General features: G+C 40.1%; 1 protein-coding gene across 1 annotated transcript in view; it reads right to left on the bottom strand.

The window, feature by feature from the left end:
• Window positions 1–9,136, bottom strand: part of LOC145996898 (regucalcin-like) — a 113,105-nt gene that overhangs the window by 38,694 nt on the left and 65,275 nt on the right. The window lies entirely within an intron of this gene.

The following is a 9,136-nucleotide window of genomic DNA, read 5'->3' as shown; positions in this document are numbered from 1 at the left end:
GTGTGGATGATTAACCCTAGCATACTCGAGAGGTGCGGGGGGGGGGGGGGGGCTGTCAGGCCAACCACCTACATTTTTTCAATTTTTCAACTGAAAACTTTTGTAAAAAATTAAAAATAAATTACATTGTTCCCTAGGGTGTTCTGAATAATCTGTATTACTTTTGTTCATAAAAACATAAATGTAATGTAAATAGGAGCGAAAAGGCACTAGGTGGGCCTATCAGGCGCTATTTTTAAAAGCGTGTTATTCGACACACTCGTGCTAGTGAGGATGTACAATTTGTTGGTAATGATGGCATTTTTTGCAATTATTATAATTAATGTACAACTGCCACTCTATAAACAAAGCAGCATTAATAAAAAAAATATTCTGGCTTTTGTGAGTTTTAGCGAATGGTAAAATATGGGTGTGACAGTTATGCAATAATTGGTTATTATTTTTTATTAATGATTGTAACTTTTGTAATCATTATAGTTAATAAATAACTAAACTTCTATAAACAAGAAAGCAAGAAGCAATTCAATAACAAAATGGTTTCTTGAATTTTAGTGATTAAAAAAGCCTGGGCCTGTAAGCCCCCCCCCCCCTCAAGTAAGCAAGTTTCTGGTACGACACGGGTAAGCTAGGGTTAACATTTAATGGCCTTCAGATAAAGCGAAGGTTGAGGTTTTTATCTGGAGTATTTGACGAGACTATGCATAGAATAAGGACATGTCCGTGGATTGATATGAGGAGTGAAGTCCTTGAAAGCGACATAAAACAATTATTGCTAGGAACTAGGAAATAACACCTCATTCTGACATTGTAAAGTCTTATAAAATAAATGGATACAAGAAGAGACCGACAAAATTTGTGTACAGGTTTGAGACGATGTGAAATAATAAATTAAGTACCCTAAATCACAGAAGTGGAGAAGGAGTTTTGTGCTGTAACAACTGCTGTGTTGCCAGAGTCATTATCGTATTCCGAACAGACTAGTAGAGGTAAAGTATTACCTAATTTATGTACCTTGAAGTGGAATCACTAAACGCACGGCCATCAAAATAGGCGGCTTGGCAGAATTGATGCCACGTATGGGAAAAGCAAAACGAGAGCGGAACAAAAGCCGCTTGTTCCTGCGCACTGTGTGGCAACGTCAACCGGGCTGCGTTGCCTAGTTCGAGCGTCAGACCGGGGCCTCCGAGATGCGTATACTTCGTGTATACTCCGTATAGCGAGCTGCAACGTGTGATGTTAAAAGGACTGATGACGTCAAAGGATTAGTCGTGTGTTTTGGGGAAATACATATATTTAAATGAGCGAGTTGTTCGAAATAGAGTTCCGGTAAAAGTATTTATTTCAGAGAAGGGTCATTCCATGTCAAATCAACCGGGGTCTGAACCTTGACATCTCGAAATAGATAACTTTTGGTGCAGTAGGTAGTACCAGTACAGTTGACGAAAACTGCCAAATTTCAGATTTCTTTGGCTCTTAGTTTTTCAGTTATTGACTTCCAAAAAAAAAATCCCAAAATTCGACGACATTTTGAAATCTTTAAGCAGCTGTAGATCAAAAACTATTTGACCTAGAGAGCTCAAATTAGTGTCATTCCCTTCTGCTTTTTATGGGCTTTAATTTGAAATGAAACATCAGTGTCGTATTTGAATTTTCTAAATTTTTAAAAACTTTAAAAAAAAGTTTTGAAGACATCAATTGACTATTTGTGTGCAAAATTTCATAATGGGACGGAAATGGGTTCCTATGGAAATTAAACTCTTGTATTGTAATGTGTGCGAAGTTTGCTAAATTTGTTAACTTCCATGTTATAAATAACCACAACTATATGCTGAGTGGTTGATGTTGAAATCTTCATATTAGTCTATTTTATAATTTTTGGACTACACAATATGAAAATACCTAAAATATATCACTTTTAATATCAGACAAGAAAATTGAAAAATTTACGAGGAGGTAAGTAAGAGGAATCTTATTATAAACTTCATGGAGATTTATGCATAACGAAAATTTGTGTTTCGGCACTCAACATGATTCCTTAGCAACACGCCATAAAGGTGTCGTGACGATCGAGCAGTATGCACCTGCGCAGTAGTGCGTACAACATGGCCGCTACACTGTTGACTTCCACCGTAGAAGACAAACGAAGTGTTATTCGTTTCTTGTGGTCAGAGGGAGTGAAACCTTTTGAAATATACAGCAGAATGAAGGTTCAGTACGGATACAATTGTTTAAGTCAGGGAAGAGTGTACTAAATTAACGAATTCACTGATCGATCTGCTGTTTCACTGCGTCAGTTGCCACTCAAACTGCTCCCCCATCTCCGATGTTCATCACTGACATTTAGTCTTCAGTCTTTAAATCTTTCCATTCATACACTCTCCCCTGACAAACAATTGTATCCGTACTGAACCTCCATTCTGCTGTAGATTTCAGAAGGCTTCACTCCCTCTGACCACAAAAAACGAATAACACTACGTTGCTATACTACAGTGCAAGTCAACAGTGTAGCGGCCATGTTGTACGCGCTACTGCTCGATCGTCACGACACCTTCCTTTATGGCGTGTTGCTAAGGAACCTTTTTGAGTGCCGAAAAACAAATTTTCGTTGTGCATAAATCTCTACTAAGTTTATAATAAGATTCCTGTTATTATTAACTTCCCCTTGTACATTTTTCAATTTGCTTGTCTGATATTAAAAGTGATAAATTGTAGGTATATTCATGTTATTTGTAGTTCAAAAATTATAAAATAGACTCATATGAAGACTTCAACATCAACCACTCGGCATATAGTTGTGGTTTTAACATGGAAATCAACGAATTTAGCAAATTTCGCACACGTTACAGTACAAAAAATCAATTTCCATAGGAACCCATTTCCGTCCCATTATGAAATTTTGCACACAAATAGTCAATTTATGTCTTCAAAACACATTTTTTTCAAGGAAATAAAAAATTGAGTTTTTGAGATCTTCAAAAAACTTTTTTTTTGAGTTTCTTAAAAATTACAAAATTCAAATACCACAGTCATGTTGCAAATTCAAATTAAAGCTCATAAGCAGAAGAGAATGACACCAATTTGAGGTCAAATAGCTTTTATCTACAACTGTTTAAAGATTTCAAAATGTCGTCAAATTTTGGGATCTCTTCTTTTTTGGAAGTCAATAACTCAGAAACTAAGAGCCGAAAAAACTGAAATTTGGCACTTTTTGTCCTCTTGATAGGTAAAATGTATAAACAAAAAAAAATTAAAAAATCTGAATCTTGAAGGTCCAAAAATAATTTTTATCGGTTGATGTGTCATGGAATGACCGAGTATGAATAATAATTATTGTCGCAAATTAAATATAGTTGTATCCTGATCAGTTACAAGTAAATTTATGTGTTTGTGTGCAGGAGGTACAACATTTAATTACGTGTTATTAAAAAACTGTGTTCAACCAGTGCGAAGTATACGACATTTAAGAATTTGTGAACATAGCAGAATGGTAATATTAAGTACATGAATGCCGACCTTGTAACTATTATATTTCTTTATTTAACAAGAAAAAATGTTGATTGTTATTTAGGCCTGTATGTATATGTCCATATTATTGCTCATACGTTGTCTGAAATTGTGCAGTTCAAAGTGCAAGAGTCACGTCTTGAACACATTTATTTTCTAGTCGCAATAGAGGATATTAACGTCCTTTTTCATGTTATGTTCCAGTTTACAAGAATTATGTGCTTGATGACATACATGACGTGAAAGAAATATAATGTACATCAATAGAATTTTACGACTTTGTTCAATTTTATTAGCCTATTTCACAAATACGTTGTGGATAATTGTGTACCTTTGTACTCAGTAATGGATGCTATATTTTTCCTTTGTCGATTATTTCTGTCAAAAAAGGAAGATCTCTTTGATTATTGCCATGTACAACCTTGGTGACAATGAAGTTCGACCAGAAAGGAATACGTGATTAAATGCACAGAGGCATAGGCGGTGGAATGGGTGACCCGCAGAAGTGACGCATGTGTGTAAGAGGAGGCGTGTGAGCAGGCAAGAATCGTGATCCCAGCATGTTGCACCCAAGGTCACGTAAAGAACGAAAACGGGGAACATTACGCGTGACATTGAACTTCGACCAGGCACCAGACCCATACGGCAAATTCCAGATAGTGGCGCATTCGACGAAAGCATGACGTCACGGACACGATAAGGGAGTCCGCCGTATATAAGCGCGTGCTGTGCACCGAGGAACCGCAGTGCATCATCACCATGGCCAGGGGCAAACCTATTGACAACACCGTGAGGAGAAGAGTGGTGTAATTGCAACGGGATGGACTCGGTGAACGGGAAATAGGGCGCCAACTGAACTTACCCAAGTCAACCGTCCACTGCATCATCAAACACCACCAAAATACGGGTACTACAGAGCCAGGTAAGGCCCCCGGTCGAAAACGCCTGTTGAGCGTGCGTGACCTACGGATATTTAGGCGCTATATCCAGACCAACAATCATGTTTGTGGCCGAATTACGACTGTGGACTCGAGAACGCTTTCACATTGAAGTGTCAACCAGAACCATTCGCCGTTACCTACAGCGATGCGGTTACCGAGTGTACAAGGCGAAACGTAAACCCTTCCTTTCCATGTTGAACAAAGGCAATCGACTACGGTGGGCACGAATGTACCGGGGATGGACATTTCGGCAGTGGAACAGGGTTTTGTGGACGGACGAATCCATTTTCAATGTTGTGTACGGGAAAATACGGAAAACAGTCATTTGTCGGAAGGAGGAACAAAATGAAGCAAAATGTTATGCACGACGGGTACAGAAACCTGCGTCAGTGATTGTATGGGGATGCATGACGGCATCTGGATTTGGCCCACTACACGTCTGTGAGGGCATTGTGAATGCACACGCCTATACACGCATACTGGAGCGGCATCTTCCCACAGTGCGAAGGCACCTGTTCCACAGGCGGCGTCTCATCTTTCGACACGACAATAACAGGCCTCATACAGCGCAGCTGACAAGATAATGGTTGACTCGCCATCACGTGCGAACTCTGCCATGGCCACCATCGAGTCCCGACCTCTCGCCCATTGAGAATGTGTGGCGTGTTCTTAAGTGACGTGTGCAACAGAGGGGACCCACAACAGTGGCTGCTCTTATCGCCTGCCTGCAGGAGGAATGGCACCGCATCGATGTGGAATACCTTGAATGACTCGTCCGCAGTCTGCGGCGCAGCATGCCCCGACGCATTGCCACAGTTATTCGCCGACGGGGCGGCGTCACACCATGGTAAACAGGGTCCCCTCTAACAGTGGTCGAACTTCAATGTCACTTGTAGATGGACGAAAATGTTTTATTTTGTGTGGACAGCATACATTGCTGCGTTGCAGCGGAAATTTATGTTTTCCTTTGTTCCATGTAGCCTGCTGAATAAAATATGTTCAGCATATGCATGTGTTCTCCTTCTTTCACAACGCACTCCCATATTTGTGACTGGTCGAACTTCATTGTCACTAAGGTTGTAGTTAGCGACTATAAAAACGAGCACTTGTGTCACCAACATTTAAAGTATGTGAAAATGTAGACAAGTTGCTAAAGTGAAAATTTACTATGTAAAGAATAACGATTAGTACATTTGATTAGTCAGACAGTGTGATTTCATGTAACACATTTGCTTAATTTACATTTATGCTCTGTGAAAAAGTAAGAGAGCGATATATTATCTCAACCCGTTCTAAACGTCACAAGTACAAGGGGAAAATGCAATTATTAACTTACATGTCAGCGTGACACGATTTCAGTACATGTCCAGGCACAGTTAGAAGTAGATTGTCGTTGTTAGGCATGAATGATATATATGTTAAAACTTACGCCTTATCCTGAAAAATAACTTGTCTCGTGGTTTTTGACATTATATAGCTTGTTTACCGAAAAGGGATATAATTATAAGGACTTTAGAGTACGATATTCTTTTAACAATAATCTCCTGATAGAGCATGTGGTTTATTGCGTTATCTTGCTTTGGACTTCTTAAAGTAAGTTGCTTGCATGTTGCATTAATATTTTCAACGAGTTTCATTTTCCGTGTGATCGTAATTCCCTTTTCATAGGCTTGAATTACTGTTAGATCATTTAAGGTTAGTGTTCTTAGCATCTAGGTATTGCGAATAGGTTAGGCCAGTACGTTTGTTGCATTAATATTTGTACAAATTATCTCTTTGCTTGCATGTAAGATTTTAATGCGAGAAATGACTTTAAAACAACGTAACCTACAACCAAACCACGGAAACTTGTGCATCCAAATATTTACCAGATTTCTAGAAAATTAAACATTTATTCAAATTAGACACGGAAATTGAGTTTCCAAAGTTCGAAAGCTTATTTATTACGAAATTGCAATCTTACAATCTCTTTCCTCAACCTTCTGCACGTAAACTTTTAGAAAATTATTTTGCATACATAACTTGGAACAGTAAGTTTTTATTCCACATCAATTCAATAGTAATTATATACTAACGATGATAATTCTTTACGAATTTATAGCAAGTTCCAAATGTAGTATAAAATTTTATCTACACCGCCTTTTTTCCCTTGGTAATTTGAAAAATAAAGGTACATTATGCAGAACGGATTTTAATTTTATCAATATTATTTACATATTTTCTAATGCCGTATAACATTTGAAATGTTTTTGAGGTGAAAGCAACGTACTGGACGAATAAGAAAGGACGGTTCAGTCAGAAAAATAAATATTAGCTAGCCTATACTCTTATAATGAATTTTGTTCAATGTTGTAAATGGACTATACTTGACTAATCCTGTGACGTCACGGAAGCTGGTGTGAGGCCCCTATGTAAGTATCTCGGAGGCCCCGGTCAGACCGTCCTCTCTCCGGGGCACTTTTATGTCAACTCTGACCTTTCGAGCAAATGTCAGTTTGTATCACATGGATTACAAAGACCAAGTCAACACGAACTTCTGCCACCCGCCTAATTTCATGGCCGTGCGTTCAGTTTACTTTTGAATGCTTGCAAGTTTGAGACTGAGTAATTAATTCTATGTCAAATCAACCAAGAAAACAAATTTTGGAATTTGATGTCATGGATTTGACTAATTTTTGGTATACACGTTTCTTATCATCTGAAATATAGACGGTGTTAAAGGCGGAGCTACTGCGGAGCATGCGCACTCGTCTGGTCCCCCTCGAACACCCGGTTACGCTTACGATGCTATGGACGTTAATATGAAAGGACCAAGTGGAGATTATTTTACAAGGAAATAGGGTGTCAGCTGTGTAGCATATGGTTGCACATTTCATTCGGGAACAAATTTATTGAGTCAAGTATCACTTCGTAGGTTTCCAAAGGACGTAGAGAGACGAAACCTGTTGATACAAGAAGAACGAAGAAAGGATTGGTTCCCGGAAAGGATTTTTACGACTTGCATTTTGTTACAAGCATGTTGATCGTTTATCGCGACAGCAGTGGTTCGTACCGAAGTGACAAACGACACAGGCCCATTTAGTCTATAAATAAGCATTTACCGTTCATGGGAAATCAAGTCCCAGGCGGCACAATACACGCCATTGGAAATCTGAGCGACACGTGCAGCTTGTCGTGTCGCTTCGGTTCGAAAAATTTCATTGATCACTGAGGATTCACTATTTTAAGTGGCACGGAGATTACACACCGAAGCGACAAGCAACAGCCCCTTTACTCTACAGGAAACAATTCACCTTGCATACGAATACAACAGAGCGAGGCGACACGAAGTATGGTAGTGAGAAAACAACAGTCCAGTCCAAGCGACACGTGCATTTTCTCGTGGTGAATTCGTTCGAAAGGAAGCTTTCAGACTGCAGCGATACGTCTCTCTTGGAAATCAACATTAAAAAATAGACAACACCTTCCGAACGACAAATTGCAGGTGTCGCTTGTCGCTCGGACTTGGCAGTTTTATCAATACCGTGCATTGTGTTGCCCCGGCCTGTTATTTGCGCAAGCGTGACTGGTGAATGGTTTGCTTTAGATCGAATGCTTCTGTGCGAAATCCCGATATCGCTTGTCGCTTCAGTCTGAAAACTCCCTTGTTGCTTGCAGTAAATTCGTGCAAGTGAAAGTGGCCATATCATAGGTTTTCCCTAAATCCCTCGGGCGGAAAGGTGACGTTGAAAGCATATATATTTTCTTGCATTTGTTATGTGTCATTACTTCTGCAGATTTGTTGGCAAAGATTCACTTAAGCATACAATGAAATCCGTACCTTGCTCCGCGTACCGCAAAAGATGGGTCAAGCACACACCCATTCTCTCCACCTTCTGCGTCGCTGATGCTTGGGCACCCATTGTGCACAAACTTTGCCATAACACAGCTTCTTGTGGATTATGTATTGCACAGTTCCTTTGCTTATCGACAGTTCAGCAGAAATTTCACGTGTGGTGATCGACGATTCTGACGAACGAGATTATCCACAGCAGCAATCGTGACAGGGTTGATGACAACGTGCGCTTGCCCGGGTCGTGGCAAGTCCTTGGTGCTTTCGCGTCCCGCCTTATAACGCTGACACCAACGGAATATGGTGCAACGTACGAGACACTGCTCTCCGTAAACGTCCTTCATTCTGCGATAAATTTGTGAAGCATGCTCGCCTTCTGCGCGAAGAAATTGGATTACAGCTCTCTGCGCTGATCTGGAGGAATGCATAATGCACCCGTCCACGCAAAACAACTCTCGCCAACTGAGGAAACAGCAGGCGAAGCCGTTCGCTACACCTGCAAACTGGGACAAACACCGCACCATCTATCGGCAAATATATTTACCTTCGATTAGATACAACGCCGCTACAGCAAAGGTCTCCTTTTCATTTGGGCATACCTTATATAAATAGCACCTCATCACAAGCTCTCTACAAGCAGCCAGCTTTTCTAGAGAAAATACACATAAGCATTCTTGCACACTCTATCACAACACAACAGCACATATATAAATAAGACTACCCCAAACCCACCCACCATGCGTTCCATGAAGACTTGTCCCACATATGAAACAAGTGTTTCAAGCAAACATTTTCGAGGCACTGTCGGACTTGTGTGCCAGGCAAGCGATTGACAGCGACCGAACTGGGCCCTGAGTGC

This window comes from Lepisma saccharinum, chromosome 1, assembly GCF_977018435.1.
Source record: "Lepisma saccharinum chromosome 1, izLepSacc3.1, whole genome shotgun sequence".
NCBI classification, from domain to species: Eukaryota; Metazoa; Arthropoda; class Insecta; order Zygentoma; family Lepismatidae; genus Lepisma; species Lepisma saccharinum.
Note: the sequence above shows the minus strand (reverse complement) of the source record. Positions and strands in the feature narration are given on the sequence as shown.